Below are 18,484 nucleotides of genomic sequence, written 5' to 3'. Positions count from 1 at the left end.
GCAATGTCACAGAGCAGCTTCCTGCCCGGTTCCCGCGGCAGTCAGGGTCTACCCAGCCAGCCCCAATTCCCTGGGAGGCAGGAGGGCATTCCGGTGTGGACACCGGTCCGGGTCCAGGGTGACGGCCGGGCTCCAAGGCTTGCTAGTGTGGAGCCCGGGGGAGTCGCCAGCCTCCCAGCCTCCGGGCCAACCCGACAGTGGCACATCTGACGCGGCTGCTGTGAGCTCAGGTGGAATCACCCACGGTCAGACCTAGCACAGTGCTTGGCATGTAATAAGCCCTCAGAATAACGTCAGCTGCTACACAGGCTCATAATCTTCACCCAAAACCCAGGGGATGGCAGAGATTTCAGAACTTCACTTTTCCTAGTTCGTGAAAAGGGAAAGAGGGCCCAGGGTCTCACCCTATAATCAAAGTCACCAGTACTGCTGCATTAAAACACGAATATTCACAGAAGTACAAAGAGTCTTATGTCATGACAAGTTTTGCCACCAAATGAGACCTAACACCAAGTTGTGAAAAATCTTTCTGCTCTCAGAGGTTTGTGGAGATCAGAATTGCAGAAAAGAGTATTTAGCCCCAGATTATGATTATGACTGCTGCCAGTCACCAGTGGAAGCATTTTTGGGCAAGAAGGATCACGGCCACCATTCAGTTGCAGTTCAAACACCAAATGCCAGACAAACCTAAAACTAATTTCTTACAGATACAGTGCCTTTTCCTTTTTAGGGAGCTTGAACATTGTATCACTTGATTCTCCCAGCTCTGAATCACACAGGGAAGGTAAGATCACCCTCATATTCCACCAGGGAAACTGGAACTCAGCAAGGGGGGACTTGGGAGAATGGAGCCTCTGGGACCGGGACTGGGACCCAGGTTCTCCCAGTGTCTCATGTACCTGGGCCAAATCACCTTCTGTGCCACACGGTTCCCCACCACACCATTATGTATTTTAATTATGAACCTTATTCAGTGGGTTGTGAATGCCAGCTGCCTCCAGATAGGCTGTGATCTCGTATAAGAGTGTGTTATTTTCTTTGGGGTAAGGCAGTGAAGGGTCCTGATAGTGGGCTTCGATGTCCGCTAGGAGAGCCCTAAACGAAGGAGAAAAAACAAGAGTGATAAGCATTAGAGAGTAACTGAATTCAGACAGCAGTTACCACAGGCTATGAAAGAATCTTTCAGGGCCTCAGTTTCCTCATCGGTAAAATGAGGGCTTGATCCTTCTAATTTTCAATTTCTGTACCTGTGATTGGCTTTAAGTGGAAAGTCTGATCCAGAATTACTTTGTCTTTTGGAGTTAAATCAAGTGCTTTCACCATTCAAATTTTTATGAATTGACTTACTGTTTTCAATACCTAGCTTGTCAAAAGCACTGACTTGCTTACACTGACTTTGTCCTGTGCCGAGAAGCACAGACTATTTAAGGAGAAGGCTTGAAATGAGAGCAATTGCTGGTGAGGAACAGGCTGCATGCCCAACCACTCCAGGTAATTAACACACCTCTAACTGCCCTCTGGATGGCTAGTGACTGTCCTACGGAAATGGGTAATAATTGCTCTCTCAGTCAGTGCAACCCTCTGCACGGTGTCTGGTGTGTATTAAGTGATCAATATATTGGCTGAATAAATGAATACATCAGCAGCGTGGGGTGGAGGGAAGGAGAGAGAGGCACCAAGGGACAATACTGAGGAAGGAGTCTTTTAAAGACCAATTTGGTAATTCTTGGGAAGGAAGCCTATAAATTCAGAAAGACTTCTTACTCAAAAAGAATGTAAAAGAGTAGGTATTAAAGAAACTGGGGTGCCATTTATGATAACAATCCAGGCCCACAGATGACCATTTCAAACACTAGCACTTACTTAATGAGATTCTCCAGAGCAGCTGCCAGATGTTTGGAGCCAAACTGACAAGAATAATTTAATTCATTGGCAATCTGTTGTCTCAAAATCTGCATCTGCCCAACCTACAAATTAGCAAGAGAAAGAACATGGAGAACATAAGCATTTCAAAGTGATTGTAGGAGGCAGACACAAAATGATCATTTCTATTGGAAGGATTACAACACTGCAGAGAAATTTAAGGATTTCCTGGACTGGATCCAGGGCTAAGACAAGCATCATCCCTGTTGGAGCCCAAGAGACCCTTCAAGGCACGTCTGGACAGACTCCGGCCAACCTCAAGATATTCCCCAAAATCAAATATTTTACAAAGTGGGTCCACTAATGTTCAGCTGTTCATGTACTAAAGATGTCTGTTTTGAAACTCTTGATCTTTTGGAATAAGTTGTCCAAATTTAGTAGCTGCTAATGAGAAGTCCCACTTGCTTTGTCCTAAACTGAATTTTCTTTAAGTCCTAAGGTTGCCATTTTACTCTAATATTCTAAAATCACTCAGGATTACAGATCATGTAATAATCTGGGTTATAAAATAGTCTACATGAAATCTTCCAAGAAGGCCTTTTAATGATAACCCTTAATCTAGGGGTTCTTCACCCATTTTTCTTTTTTTGACCTTGAACCTCTTTGGAAACCTGGTGAAGCCTGAAGGGTCCCCACCAGTAAGATGGCAAACTTCCAGCTTCTCTTCGGGGGTCCTCAGTTCCCGCCGGCGCCACCTGAAGCCCAATCACTTCTCGCCCCCCTCCCAATCCCAGCACCTAGCCAACAGCCACCAGCCCCGTAGAAGTGACACCTCAATCAATTCATGCCCCTTCCTATATAACCCAGCACCTTTCCCTAACAAAGCGGAACTCTCCGGTGAATTGCTGCTATGTGTCGCTCCTTTCCTTTCATTGGTGCCGAAACCCGGGAGACGGGACACCCCAACTGGGCCCCATCTTCCCCCCGACACCAGCAGCAGCTTGCCCTCATCCTCTTTTTCCGGCGCTGGCTCATCACACTCACCACTCCTCTCTGGCCTTTAGGTAAGTTTTCCCCCCGGAGTGGGCCACTCTTCTCCGAGCTATCGCAGTGCCATTGACCGTGATCGTCCGGCAAGGCCCTGACGCTCGGGGATGAGGAGGCAACGCTCCCCGCCTCAGGCCTTCACGGCTGCGGCCGACTCTCAGGCACCCCCTCTCCAACAGCCATAAATGAGGTGACTCCTTTGTGGATGAGAACGCTCCCTTTTCCCACCCTCCTCCTTCTGCTCCATCCGCCGAAAATGCCTAGTGCTAGGTACCTCGTGACTCTGGCACTCTGCCCTCTTAGGGAAGTCTGGGTGACGACCCACACTTCCTAAGAAATTCCGACTCATATATGAGTTTCTGCAGACCACCAAGGATCATCGGGACGCCCTTTGTCTCCTTGCGGTCTGCTTCCAGTCCGAGGATCTCCGTTCATCTTCCCCTGTTTGTCTCCTTCTCTGTCCTTTAGCCATGGGAGCCTCCTCATCCCTCCCTGAAAGTTCACCTCTTGAATGCCTGCTTAAGCATCTGGCTACCCTCTCCCTGACGCCTGATATAAAACCAAAACTTCTCCGTAAATATTGCTCCCAAGATTGGCCGACATATACCCCCTAGACAATAACAACCAATGGCCCGCAGGGGGAACTCTTGATCCTAACATCACTCGCGATCTTTTTAACTACTGCCACCACCTGAAAAAATGGAAGGAGATTCCCTATATCGAAGCTTTCCGCCTCCTCCTCCCCCAGCCCCCTCCCAAGTTCTCCTAGCCTGCAAGCCGCTGCCCCCGCAGAAGCCTCCTGTTCACTCCCTTCCCCTTCTTCTCCTACAACAGCCCTTCTCCCTTCCTCCCTCACCATATCCTCCCCCATCTCACCTCCTCCGCCTTCGTCCCCCGCAGATTAAGCCTGAGCCTTTCAGCCCCCCCTTTAACTAGGTCCCAAGGGCCTCCTCCGTCTTTGCCCTCATCACCTGTTTCTCCCCTGTTAGGGACCGCCTTTGTCTTCTCACATGTTTGTAGGGAGAATGGGAAAGCACCTCCCCCCATGTCTGAACGCAGCATGGGAAAGCACAAGCTAGAGAACAACCGGTGCAGTCCTTAGAAGTTATCTGTCCACAAAAACATATCTTGCCAAGACTCCTCACTCTGAAAATAGGGAGACCTTGAAGATGTGTAGAAACACCGCCCCTGCTTCTAGCTATGCCCTTCCCCCACTTGCCAATGTGGCAGAAATAGAAAACAACACATTCCATAAACAATTAACTGAAGCCCTGCTGTAGCTCAATTAGTAGAGCATGGGACTCTTAACCTCAGAGTCATGAGTTCAAGCCCAACTAAAGCAACAGAGGCAAGCAGCTGGGCTGCAGGCTGGCAACACGTGGGTCTGATTTTATCTTTCTTTATTTTCTTTGCCCCCCTTCCACACTTCAGGACCTGCTTGAATAGGCGCAGCTAGACCACGTCACTCCCCCACAGACTGAGCCAGAACCCTTCAGTCCCCCTCAGACTTGGTCCCGAGAGCCTGCCAAAATTATCACCCCCCTCCTAGAGGTAGCAGGATCCAAAGGCATTTAAGAGATTTAGCCCAACTAGAGAAATGCCTAAGTTCCTTTTCCACTAAGCCCACGACATACATCAGGGAGTTTCAATGGACCCTCCAGGCTTACAGCCTCACGCATCATGACATTTTCATGCTCCTGGCCAATACTCTTCTCCCTGAAGAGCATAGATGAGTTTAGGACTTCGCCCAAACGCACGCTACTGAAACCCACAGGACTGACCCCACCTATCCCCCTAGCCCCACTGCTGTCCCCGAACAAGACCTACACTAGAATTATAACACCGCCGTAAGTCTCCGCTCTCGAGATATTTTTGCCTCCTGCTTAATAGCAGGTCTGAAAAAGGCAGCTCGTAAAGTAGTCAATTTTCAAAAGCTCCAAGACAATTCAAAAGAGAGATGAAACCCCCTCCGAGTTCTTAGACAGACTCACTCAAGCCCTATTACAGCATACCAGCCTAGACCCAGAAACACCTAAAGGAAGACATGTCCTTATGACATACTTCCTAGCTCAAAGCTACCCCGACATTAAAGCTAAACTCAAAAAGTTAGAACAGGGCCCCACTACCCCACAGACTGAGATCCTAACAGTAGCCTTTAAAGTCTTCCATAACCGGAAGGAGGAGAAAGAACGCGGTAAACAAAAGGCTGATCAGGCCAATTTCCAGATGTTGGCCCAGCTGATAAAACCACAACCTGGGCTCCCCTCTACAGACAAGCCCCCCCCCAGGAGCTTGTTTCAAGTGCGGAAAAGAGGGACATTGGTCAAGGGTGTGCCCCTCCCCCAGATCTCCTACCACCCCATGCCCCAGATGCCACAAAAAGGGCCACTGGGGGGTCTGATTGCCCAACCACCCAAAGGGGAGGCTGGACGAACAACCCCCATCCTAAGCCCGCCGTACTGGGGCTGGCAGAAAAAGATTGACGGGGCCCGGGGGCTTCTCGCCCGACCATTTCCATCACCAAACAAGAGCCCAGGGTTACTTTAACAGTAGATGGTCGCCCCATCTCCTTCCTCCTAGATACAGGAGCCACCTTCTCAGTCTTGTGAGAATACCGGGGCCCTACCATGCCAGCCATTACTCCTATAGTCGGGGTAGGAAGTAAACAGATTTTCCCATTAAACCTCCCCCCCTTTTATGCACAATCCTAGACAGTCCCATACCTTTCTCCCACTCCTTCCTAGTTATGCCCCAGTGTCCCATCCCTTTACTAGGACGAGACAACCTTTCCCTCCTCCACGTTTCCATAACTATATCCACTCCCACAGCCCCCAGTACTCCCTTTCTGATGGCCCTCATAGCCGACAACCCCCCTCTACCCAATGAAAGCTCCGGTTCCGCCCTCAAACACCCTGTAAATCCCAAAGTTTGGGACATTACAAGCCCCTCTGTGGCCCTATGTCCCCCTGCCTCTATCAAATTACGTGACCCCTCTCAGTATATCTGTCAGGCCCAATACCCCCTAACCACTTCAGCCCTCATAGGCCTCCAACCCATCATTCAAGATCTCTTAAACATAAATTACCTCAGACCCACTCACTCCCCATTTAATACCCCCATATTAGCTGTTAAAAAAACCAACGGATCTTTCCGCCTTGTCCAAGACCTTCACCTCATCAACATGGCCGTTGTCCCTATCCATCCCTTAGTTCCAAATCCATACAGCCTTTTATCGCAGATCCCTGCCTCAGCATCCCACTTCTCAGTCCCAGATCTCAAAGACCCATTTTTCTATTCCTCTAGACCCCTGCTCCCATGATTTTTTCATCTTCACCTGGACGGACCCATACACAAGACATTCTAAACAACTCACTTAGACAGTTTTGCCACAAAGCTTCCGAGATAGTCCCCATATTTTTAGACAGGTCCTAGCTCAGGACCTCAAACAGTTTCATCATGATCACTCCAAGTCCACCTTATAATACATAGACAATCTTCTACTCTGCAGTCTCTCGTGGGAACAGTCTCAACTTGACACTGCCTCCCTACTTAACCTTCTAGCTTCCAGAAGTTACCGAGTATCCCCCGTCAAAGCTCAAATCTCTTCCCCTTCTGTCACTTACCTCAGATTCCTTCTATCTCAACAAAGAAAGTCCATTACCTTAGACAGAAAACGGCTCCTTTCTGACCTGCCCGTTCCCAAAACCAAGACAGAAATTCTTTCCATTCTAAGCCTAGCTAGATATTTTAGAGCATAGATCCCTAACTTCTCCCTGCTCCCTGTTGGCAAGACCCCTGTACGCCCTCAGCAAGAGCCCCCCTGAAGAACCATTATCCTCCTCACCCCGACACTCCTTCATTAAGCTCCGTCAAGCCCTTGTGGAAGCCCCAGCTCTCCATCTTCCTGATTTGTCGAAGCCCTTCTCATTATACATTCATGAGAGGTCCAGTCAAGCTCTAGGAGTCCTAAGCCAATATTATGGCCCATCCTTTGCCCCAGTAGCTTATCTCTCCAAGCAATTAGACCCCACAGTTCGGGGATGGGCCCCCTGCCTACGAGCATTAGCCGCTAGACAGCTCTTGCAGAAAAAAGCTCATAAACTGACATTCAAGGCACCCCTTACCATTCTGTCCCCACATCACCTAAAAGATCTCTTAACCTACAAAAGTTTACAGACTCTCCCTCCCTCCAGACTCCTCACCTTACTGTCCTCTTTCCTCCAAAATCCCGTTCACCCCCTTTGCCATCCATACCCGAATCATGACTTTTTCCCCCTTTACTGCTCTCTCGCTTTTTCCTCATTCTTATTGTCTTCCCCGCCACCCCAGCCTCCTTTGTATGGCGATTCAAAGTCAGACAGACTTACACAGCATCAAACAAAAGTTACTGCCCTCATTGCCACATCAGACTGCCCTCTGAAAAGCTGCTCTGAGCCTTTATACCTCCACTTTCCTCCCTCCACCCAAGTGTTCACTAGCAGCTACCCTTATTCTCCCTACCTCTGCTTCCTCTATAGCCAAAAACAAGCCTATTGCAGGCGATGGCCAGACACCTACAGGAGATGTCCCTACTGGTCTTGTGCCATTCACTACATGGGTAACTTCCAGTACCCACAGTATTACTCCTCCAACCGTTTCATGAAATATCCCAACGGCTCATTCTCCTTATCAATCCCAGATCCCTGGGACTCTTGATGAGCTGCCAGAGTCACAGCCTCAGTTTACTATGGGGGGGGGGTCCTCAAACCCCCACGGTACCCTTCATATCTCTCAAAAGTATGTTCCCTCTCATTCCCAGATCTCTCAAGTTGCATCAGATAGCAGACATTCCGAAAAAGTCATTATCCAAACTCTTGACGGCGCCTCTTCATCTTCTTATCCCCACCCCTCTTCCCATTTCTCCTACTCTTCATTACAGCTCATTCAAGACACCACCATCTTTCTCAACCATACCCTTAACACAGCCAGTTGTTTCTTGTGCGCATCACTACAGCGCCCACTGCTGGCCGCCGTGCCCCTTAATATTTCCAACTACTCCTTCCATGCAGAAAGACAACCCCTCTGCCCCCTGGCAGACATACCCCTATGGGAACCAGAATATGCAGATAATCTCACCATCCACCACTGTGTAGGCCCAACTCCACCCCCCCTCCAGTGCACTTCACTGCCTCTCTATCTACACCCCTACCTCCGGCTCTAAGACTTTTATGAAACCGGGACACTTCTTTTGGTGTAATGGCAGTCTTTTCAACTCACTGCCTCTCAACTCCGATACACCCTGCATTCTTGTCACCCTAATCCCACAGCTTACACTTTACAGCATGGCAGAATTTCTTGAGCTCCAACCTCCCTTGCCCTCTCGCACAAAAAGAGCTGCTTTCCTTCCCATCATGGTCAGTAGCTCTTTGATCACCTCAGCCATTGGGGCAGGGTTTTCGGGAGAAGCCTTGGGTCACTCTCTATGGGCAGTTAGAGATCTCGACGCCAAACTTGAGGGAGCCCTGACATCCACTGCCTATTCCCTAGCCTCTCTCCAAAGACAGGTCACTTCGCTAGCTAAAGTTACCCTTCAAAACCGGCGGGCCCTAGATCTACTTACAGCCGAGAAGGGCGGCACCTGCGTCTTCCTCTGGGAAGAGTGCTGCTATTATATCAACGAATCCGGCATTGTAGAAACTGACATCACCAAACTCACCGACCTTGCCTCCAGTCTCCACTCTGCTTCCAACTCCAACCCATTCTCTTCAATACTAACAAACCCCCTCCTCACCTGGCTCTGGCCCATTGCAGGCCCCATAATAATCATTCTTCTCGCCTGTCTCTTCTTACCCTGTATAATAAAGTTCATCAAATCCCAAGTCAGAAAAATCTCTAATCAAGCTTTCAACCAGCTTTTACTCAGGAACTACCAGCTTCTAGCCACAGAAGATCCCTCACCCTCACGTGACCTCCTCACCACACGCTGAGATGGACCCCTCTCTCCACTAGAAACTGTTCCTGGAAACAATGGCCGCAGACACCTGGCTCCTGACACCCATATCCTCTTAGCCAACCTATGGTTACAAGGAACCTTCATTGATTTCCAAACCTGAAGAAGTCCACATCTACTCGTCCTTACTGTGGGGAGTCCTATCAACCCTTTCCTCCCAATCCTCAAGCCCTCACTCCCTTCTCCGCCCCTGTTCAGCAGGAAGCAGCCAGAGAGAAAGCAACGTCCACAAACCCATAGAGGAGAAAGGGGTGAATGAAGGGTCCCCACCAGTAAGATGGCAAACTTCCAGCTTCTCTTCGGGGTCCTCAGTTCCCGCCGGCGCCACCTGAAGCCCAATCACCTCTCGCCCCCCTCCCAATCCCAGCACCTAGCCAACAGCCACCGGCCCCGTAGAAGTGACACCTCAATCAATTCATGCCCCTTCCTATATAACCCAGCACCTTTCCCTAATAAAGCGGAACTCTCCGGTGAATCGCTGCTATGTGTCACTCCTTTCCTTTCAAAGCCTGTCTGGTGGAGACTGTCTTAGAGTAATTCTTTTAAATATACAGAATGAAACATACATAATAGTGGGAGCCAACTGTAACAAAATATAATTCTCAAACTATGAAGAAAACAGACTTGTGATAGTGATGTGACTCTGATGGCTCAGCCACCATAATTTCCAGGTAGTAATGAGCATAAACTTTGGAGATATGATTGAAGCCAGCTGAATTTGTTGGCATCATAAAGCCATTAGTATACTCTAAGTTTTTATGCCAGTAAATTTCACCTTTTCTATTCCAGGCAAGCTACCCCTAAAAGGTCAGCAAGGGGGAGAAGAGGAATAGGAGGCAAGGCTGTTTGATAATGTCAGTAACAATGAGGTAGAAATGAACACATTTCCTGTGAGTTGTTGGGAGCAGATCAAAAAAAAAAGGAAGAAAAGAGTGGCCTTACAAAAATTCTCAATCATCAAATAAGTTGATCACAGGGAGAGTAGCACGTAGCACAGCAAGAATATAGTCACTGATCCTATAACATCTTCCTATGCTGACAGATAGGAACTGCACTGGAGGGGGTGAGGATTTAATAATACGGGTAATTGTTGAACCACTGTGTTGTATACGAAACCAATAAGATTGTATACCAATAATACTTCAATTAAAAAAAGTGGCCTTCTCTAAGAGCAAAGAAAAGGTATTTGGATAAATTTAGCGTAACATTTATAAGTGTTAAATGGCCTCAAAGGACCTTTGATTACCATTTTTACTAGACTATTATTCTACTTATGTGAAGAAAATAAAACTCAATCCAAAGAATGCTATTTCTAAGTAAGAAACCTTTTATTAATAGAAAAACACTATTTAAATACTGGAATAGGGCAAGGCCAAGAAAATAGTGGGTTCTCTTAGACCATTCAAAAATGTTCCTCTGAACTTGTATCTGCCCATATAACTCCTTGCTTAATTCTAGATACTCTGGGTCAAGAATTCTCTTGAAGATACCAGTCTAGAAACGGAAGCAGAAACAAAGGCACTTTAATGTACCTTGTTCTTATTTAAAGCATGTTGAACCTTGGTGGCCAAGATTTTCTTTTTAAGGCTTCTTTACCACAAGCCTTTAAAAAGATTCTGGAGTGGCTAAGGAGCCTGGAGGTGATAATCTCACTCTACCTACTTGTTTGCCCATTTAGAGATGTTTCGATTGCTTTCTCCATGTTTTCTCTAGAGTCTGACTGACCAATACAGCAGCCACTTAGCCACGAATGGCCACTTAGATTTAAACTGATTAAAGTGAAATAAATATAAAATTCACTTCCTCATGCCCGCAAACTCAGTTTTCAGTGCTCAGTAACTCCATGTGGCTACTGTCACTGTTTAATAATGCAGAATTATTTCCATTGCTGTTCCAGGCCATTAGCACTGGTTTGGTGATTACAAGGGCCCTAATTCAAGACAAATTTGTCCCTGGGGTTTCATGTAAAAACAATTGACTTAGACCCAATGCTTGGCTACTACTGAATTACCAGCAATTACAACTAAGGGAGGCCTGTAACAGCCACTGGGAAACCCCACGCCTCCTCAAAGCACCCCTGACGTCAACTTCAGCCTCCTAGAGAGGTGAGACTCAGGCCCGTCCAACTTCAGGCAACTGTTCAATCTTCCCCTAATGGTTCCCCAGCAGTTAGAAAGCTGGCCTGCGAAGCTCTCAATCTCTGAAAATCACCTGGCTAAGGGAATGCCAGGCATATATGACAAGATCCAGACATCGGGCAGGGCCAAAGGCTCCTTGTGTTACCTATTCCATTCATGTTTCCAAATTGAAATAAAGCCCCCAAACTCACTAAAATTATAGGAAATACATTGTAAATTTGGCTGAGGCACCAATGAGTACTGTCCTAATGAGTGACACATTTAATTGGGAATAGGAGAACGGAACTTCTCCAAATCCCCATTGCAGCCCAGACTCTTCCATGGTATGTGATACTTGTAACCAAGAATCAGCTTTCTACCAGGAAGTCTACTCTTTCTTATCAGATTGTAAGGAGCCTTTCTGAGGAGACAGTTAACATTTCCTTTAACTCTGTGTCTCACACCAACTGACAATGCTTTGTACACAGCAGGTGTTCAACAAAGCTTATTGAATGTCTTGGAAAGACGCACATTTTTAATAACCCCTGTATCTAGAAGACAGTCCCCAGGAGCCAATGCAGGGTGTAAAGGCAAGAGAGGAGACGAGCGGGTTCTAAAGTGACTGGGATTTCCATCCAACAAATTAATCTCCTCATTGCACTTTTTCACTCACTCCCAAAGACACATAGTGCTCTATTCACAGTGAAGGATAATTTATGTCCAAAGAACCTGTCTTTCTAATATCTGCAGGTGCAAGAGGGGAGGAAGACAAATGTTGTACTCTAACCGCTCCTCAGAGCATCCTAGGGCTGAAAGCTCACAGAGCAGTTTATTACATGAATGTAAGGATGGAGGATCACTAAGGGAGGATTCTACTTCTTTGTATGAAAGCATCTTTTGCCAAGAGGCATTTTAAGAAGTTTTCTTTAGTGAAAGAAAAACACTAGGCCAATGAAAAGCATAATCAAAAATGGCCCCAGAAAGGAAGCTAAAGAAAAATCAATTTGGAAATAATGAGAAACTGAAATATTGTATTTTTGGTTTGATGACAAAACAAAGAGTGGCTTTCTTTGAGCAACAAAGTTATAAGGAAATAATTATTAAAAAATAGAGTATTGATGATCACCCTCTCCCACAACATACCTTCATTATAGCCTCAAGATAAGATGTCCAGATCTTCTGTGTTTTGGCAATGGCAGAAAAATAAATTTTATTTGAATTTGCTGAAAGGGTAAAATACAGTTTTCTATTTAGTAAATTGGGAAAGGCCACAGTGTTCTCTCTACCTCGGGCTAGTTTCAGAACACTTACCTACAATGCTTTTTAGGGGGATGACAGCAGTCATGAGGGCTTTTAAAGTATCCTGCACAGTTCTGTCTCTTAGGATGATTTTCTGAAACATACTGAGGAAATTCTAGAACAAGAAAATAAAACGTAATGAATAAAATGAATAAATACTTCAGTTATCTAAACTGCTATGTAGAACACAGACTGGTCTAAATGACACAACTCTACAAATAGGATGACAGGGAAGAAGCAAATTCTGGTTCCTATTAGAAACATCCCCTGCCAGGAGAAGTTGTTGGTTTCAAAGAGTCTTAAGATGAAACTCATAAAAACAGTCTACCCCTTGCCATAGTACACTGGCCAAAGAAATTCTTATTTATTCCCAGCTCTCACTACCTAATAAGAATTATATTCATGGGCTTGATGTCAGTATAAGAAAGCATGAAGGAACAGTTAACTCATCTACTTTTGTCTCTCCCAGGGTAGCAGAAAACCTGTGCAAAAGCCAAAAGGCTCACCTGTAATTCTTTGACAATCATAAAGCACAGAAGCCTCTCTAATCCATTCAGACTGAAAGTCCCCAGCGTGGTCTGGATTTCTGAGAAGAGGCAGCTGCTGGTCACTTCTTGATGAGTTTTCATATCATACCAAGTGTTCAGCTGGTCAATGTGACATGTCATTCTAAAACAAAAGAAAAACAAACTCAAAGCCCAGTTGCAGCTCAGAACTCAGCCTAACGGGATGTGGGACACAACAGGATCTGGGGCACCAGAAATGAAGAACAACAGTTACCTGACTTGGGTTTAATAATCTTTGTCTGGAGGTGCTCAGCATATCTCATGGTGAATGCCCAATGGGCCAAGAAGGGAGAATTCAGTTAAATTACCTTTTCGTGCCCTGTGTGCTACATGTCTGGTTTAACTAATTCATTTCCACTGAACTGATCCGATGCCAGAGTCATGTTGAGAGGACAAAGCTACTTTCGACTGTCAGGCCAGAGGATGTTGGAGCCCAGCTGTCTCTCCACGGGGCCTTTCTTTAGATTTCTTTAAATAACCAGAGCCTTGGGTCATTTCCATTTTGATAAGAAAGGAGCTCTGAATCCTCGAGCTCTACCTAACGTTTGAGACTGTGATGACAAAGCTGTTTCCTCCTTCCTCCCAGGTCTGGTCAGCAGCCTGTGATTCCTCTGGACTTGGGAGCCTGGACGACAAGGATAACAACCGATGAAATTAACAAGCACTTCTGTGTCAGGTATGGGGCGACGGCCTTCCTGTGTGCTCTCTTTCACCCTCATAATTGCTCTTTGATCTACAAGGCATTTGACTCTCATTTTACAGATGAGATAACTGAGGTGCATGTGGGCTTGATTCCAACACCATATCCTTAACCACCATTTTAATGGTTCTCAAATGTTGGCCTAAGAATCTTGACTCACCATAAAGTGTGTTAAAAATCAGATGCCAGAGAGTTTGGGTAGGTCTAGAGTGGAGGCCTAGACTCTACAATTTTAATAAGGTCCACACATGATAGGTCCCCAATGCCAGGAACCAGCACATATTTTACTGAAGTGACGCTTGGGAGGAAGTTAAAAGAGACTCAGGAGCTAGGGATGCTTAAATATGGAAGCAAATAGGAAGAACAAGATGATTTCCAGAACTACATTCTATTTTCAGGCTTCAAAGTGTCCTGCTTCCAGCACCCAGGGCTGGCATTTTGGCTGTGTCACTTGAGAGGCTCCCAATATGTAGATGAAATACATGTATGACAGGGAAATCCCAACCATGTTCAATCCTTTCTGCAAGTATTAACATGGCATGAGGGATAGTTTTCTAGAAGGGCTTCAGTGATCAACTCATGGGTACCAGGAAAGGAACAGTCACAAAACATTTTGGATCATTTACTCTTTTTGGCTCATGAGTCAGAGATAAAACTTATTTCTTCTGGAATTTGTGGGATAAGTTTATATAGCTTGTTAAGTTCCTAAGTTTTGAGAGACACAATAAGCCTGAATTTGAAGGGCAGTACAAAGAAGCCATGTCATTAAGACATTTAACTTACAAATTCAACTATGCATGCACAGCTGGGCAAAGAAGAAAAGAGAACCTTCTTTTCCTGGGTAATTCCACCAATCATTCCACTCAGTGGACATGTGCCCAGGGGTAAACCTGAGACATATGACATGAACCTGCTCTTCCTTCATGTGGTTTTAGTACCAACTGCTTCATCAGAGGCTCAATGGAAGTAAAAGGGGAAGTAGCTTAGTTGAACTTGCTTAGAGAGGCCACATCCAAGCCTCTCCATCATATCACCTAAAATATCCTTAAGGGCAGTTCTGATTATATGAGACTTTCACCCATGTGACTAAGCTATGCTGTCTGCCCTTGAATGGCACAGTGCTTAAGTGGAGTTGGGCTTCACTAGAGGGTATTATGCTCAGTGAAATAAGCCAGGTGGAGAAAGACAAGTGTCAAATGATTTCACTCATCTGTGGAGTGTATGAACAAAGAAAAACTGAAGGAACAAAACAGCAGCAGACTCACAGAACCCAAGAATGGACTAATAGTTACCAACGGGAGAGGGACTGGGGAGGATGGGTGGGAAGGGAGGTACGGGGGAAAAAGGGGCATGATGATTAGTACATATAATGTGGGGGTTGAGGGGCACAAGGAAGGCAGTATAGCAGAGAGAAGACAAGTAGTGACTCTATACCATCTTACTACGCTGATGAACAGTGACTGTAATGGGGTATGTGGTGGGGACTTGATAATGGGGGGAGTCTAGTAACCATAATGTTGCTCATGTAATTGTACAGTAATGATACCAAAAAAAAAAGAGTTGGGCTCCAGTGTCAGAGGGCCTGGTGTGTATTCTGGGTCCACCATTTTTTGACTCTGTGCTCTTGGGCAAGTGACTTAGTTTTTCTGTGTTTCAGTTACTTTAATGTGGGAAGAATAACAATGCCTCCCTCACAGACTGTTGTAATGAGTAAATGAAGGGATGTGCGTAATGTGCTGAGAAGCACTTAAGGCAAGCATTCAATAAATGTGAGCTCTTGGTAGTGCAAGTGCTTGGGTGTGGGGCTAAGAAATAAGGAAGTAATCTTAAAAGGTCAGGATAAGAGCTGACAAGTGCAAAACCCAGTGACTGGAATGGGGGAGAGTGCCACAGTTACACAGGTACAGGTGAGCAATTACAATAAGGAGAGTCTTGCCCAGGTGAGCAGAACATTAGTTGGAAAACAAGAGGTACATAGACAATAAGGGGGCCAAACAGCCTTATAGTGGTTGTAATTTACATTTCTTTGGACTGGTGACTCCACAGTCACACTGAAAAAAACAGCAGCCTGAAAAAATGAGTTTAGTAAACGCATTAGACAGGTGGCAGGAACAAGCGTGTGGTCTGAGCATATGCAACACGTTTAGGGACTTCTATTGCCCCCAGTTTTCAAGGCCCAGTGGAATTCAGATACACCTACTTTGGGTCTGTGATCTGCAAGATTTCTCTGCAGAGCCAACCAATAAATGTGACAGACTCATCCACAGGTGTAAACTTTGATATCGGAATGTGAGTGGACTGGTACACACTTTGCCAGTCTTGAATCTAGAAAAAAACAAACCAAACCAAACCAAACCATATTTAGTCATCTTTGATAAGGTAGTCTAGTTCATCTTTTTTCCACATGGTTTTATAATGATAATGTTACATGAACAGTGACAATAAATGCTCCTTGGTTTTAAAGAGAAAACTTTTAAAAAATGCATTAATAGCTTCCCAGAAATGGTGTACATAAATTTATAAAAAAAGAAATATTTGTGAAAAAGTGAAGTGACTGAGGAAAGGAGAAGAGACTCTTCATATTTTGTTTTATGTTACCATATGTCAGTGTAGTAATAAAAACCCAAAATGTCATAAGGTGGAAGATACTTAAACTTTCAAAAATGTCACCTGAATCATGTCCCTAATTAAAAACTTAAAGAGTGGCTCCTTATTTACTACTGATTAAAATCAACCTTCCCAGTGTAACACTTGAGAATCTGTTGCTCAAACAACCAAATTGAAAAATAGGCAAAAGACTTGAGAGACATTTCTCCAAAGATACATAAATGCTCAAGAAGCACACGAAAAGATGCTCAACATCAACAGTCACTAGGGAAATGCAAATCAAAACCACAATGAGATACCTCTTCACACCCACTAGGATAGCTGTAATTAAAAGAAAAGAAATATTGGTTAGGTATTGGTAAGAATGTGTAGAAATCAGAATCCTCAGACACTGCCGGTAGACCCTGGAAAACAGTTGGGCGGTTCATCAGTAAGTTGAGCACAGAATCGCCACATGATCAGCAATTCTGCTTTCAGGAACATCCTCTGATGGGGCCCAAATGAACTCCCAAGTCTTCTGAATTCTTGATCACTTGAGTTCTAACAATTACAACAGCCAGCTTGTTCTGCAGCCATTTAATTATGTCTGCTCCCTCCTTAGGACCGTAAACTCCCAGAGGCCAGGTGTCATATACACTTTTCTCTAATTCTCACAACTCCTGAAGGTACTCTGAAAGTATTATGACTAAATAGTGCTTACTGATTTGTATAGCCATTTAAACAAGCTTTTCTGTTGGCATTTCTGAGGTTTGGGGAGTGTGTTTTAAATGTCAGAAATAACAAATATCGTCAAGAATTTAAAACTGATTTAGATACCTTTGTTCTTAAGAAGTTATTACACTCTTGTTCCACATTATAATTTATAATATGAGATACTTCTTCCTGCCAGATTTTCAGACCATAGATGTTAACATAGTCCTGTATGTATTCAAAAGAACGATGGAATCCACCCATGGTAGCTCCCAACTCTTTCAGCTTGGGCATCAATTCACTTGGCTGTGCAAAACGGGAAACAAATCTATGACATTAGAATAGACTGTCAACCATTAATATCTACATTAGACTTTAAGTGGTACCCCAACTGAGAGATCACAGTGACAGTTAAAGACAGCTTTGGAAATACTCATTTCTTACCTCATCTAGGGTGGGTGGTAACCTGTGTCAGGCATTAAGCAAACAATAGACTTCACAAGGAAGCCTCAGACAAAAGAATGTAAAAAATGAATGTTGATGATTTCTCTCATGTCCCTTGATGAATATATTGAATCCTAAAACACTTAAAATATTTTACCTTGAATTTACTGAGGTGAAAAGTACCGTAGATATAAATTTCAGGCGTATTTATTTTTCTCCTGAGAAAAAGTACCATATTCCCTAAAAGATTGAGCAAAATAAAAAGTTAAGACTTTATGCTCCTATCTGCTTTCGGGTTAACAAATTCTTACAATGATAAGAAGTAACTCTGAATCATAAACATCAGTTCAATTCCTAAACTTGGGGATCAGCAATTACAAAAGGCTGGTTTTAAAGGGATTTTCTTATAATATGAATGGATTACAGTATAGAATCAAAAAGCACATCATTTGTACCAAACATTATATATTAGATATACATTAGACAGGAGGAAAGGTCTGCTTCACAAGAGTTTCGAATGGTGTTCTAGTCCCTTTCGCAAGCAGAATAGAGAAAAAGGACAGCCCTATTTTGGTCATCTGGTACCTTGGCTCGAGGGTTGAATATCAAGCCCCTATGAAGAGCAAAACAACACATTTAACTAGCTCCTTCCTTATTCCATCTTCTAGCAACTGCTTTGGATCCACCTGAGTACAAATCAGAAAGAAGTAAGTAGCAGGGAGGAAAAGTTCAGTTCTGAAGAGATCCAGGGGGGAAGGTTTCCAGAACCCCTGGTGGAACCCTTCTTACTTCATTTCTGAATGATTGGGACTTTTCCCTTTGTGGCCCCCCTCTCACCTTGTGCAGCTTGGACCGAACGCATAAAGCTGTCACCTCTTTAGGAGTTGGTTTATCTCAGAAAAATCCGTGATGATGATTTTACAATGTGATATTTCAAAGACGGTGGGTATAGAGAGTTTTAAATTGCCCTCACATTTTAATCATTTTGTTGAAAGTTAACAAGTGACTTTGACTTTTCTTATCACCAGGATGAGGTACTGCAAAGAAGGGCCTGCATCTGGTTTCAGTGTGTGTCTTGTCTCCGGATGTCATCTCAGGGCATCTGTACCTTTAGGGGCCAACAAGCTTTGGGCAGGACCACTCTGCAGACTTAGCAATTCTC

General features: G+C 44.8%; 1 long non-coding RNA gene across 1 annotated transcript; it reads right to left on the bottom strand.

The window, feature by feature from the left end:
- Positions 1 to 12,157: 12,157 nt before the first annotated feature.
- Positions 12,158 to 13,559, bottom strand: LOC140849310 (uncharacterized). Its single transcript, XR_012131054.1, has 3 exons — positions 12,822 to 13,559; positions 12,328 to 12,430; positions 12,158 to 12,239 (listed from the first exon to the last, which is right to left on the bottom strand). It is a non-coding gene; the product is annotated as an uncharacterized lncRNA (long non-coding RNA).
- Positions 13,560 to 18,484: the final 4,925 nt, after the last annotated feature.

The sequence above is a fragment of the Manis javanica genome, chromosome 4 (assembly GCF_040802235.1).
Source record: "Manis javanica isolate MJ-LG chromosome 4, MJ_LKY, whole genome shotgun sequence".
Classification (NCBI taxonomy): Eukaryota; Metazoa; Chordata; class Mammalia; order Pholidota; family Manidae; genus Manis; species Manis javanica.
Note: the sequence above shows the minus strand (reverse complement) of the source record. Positions and strands in the feature narration are given on the sequence as shown.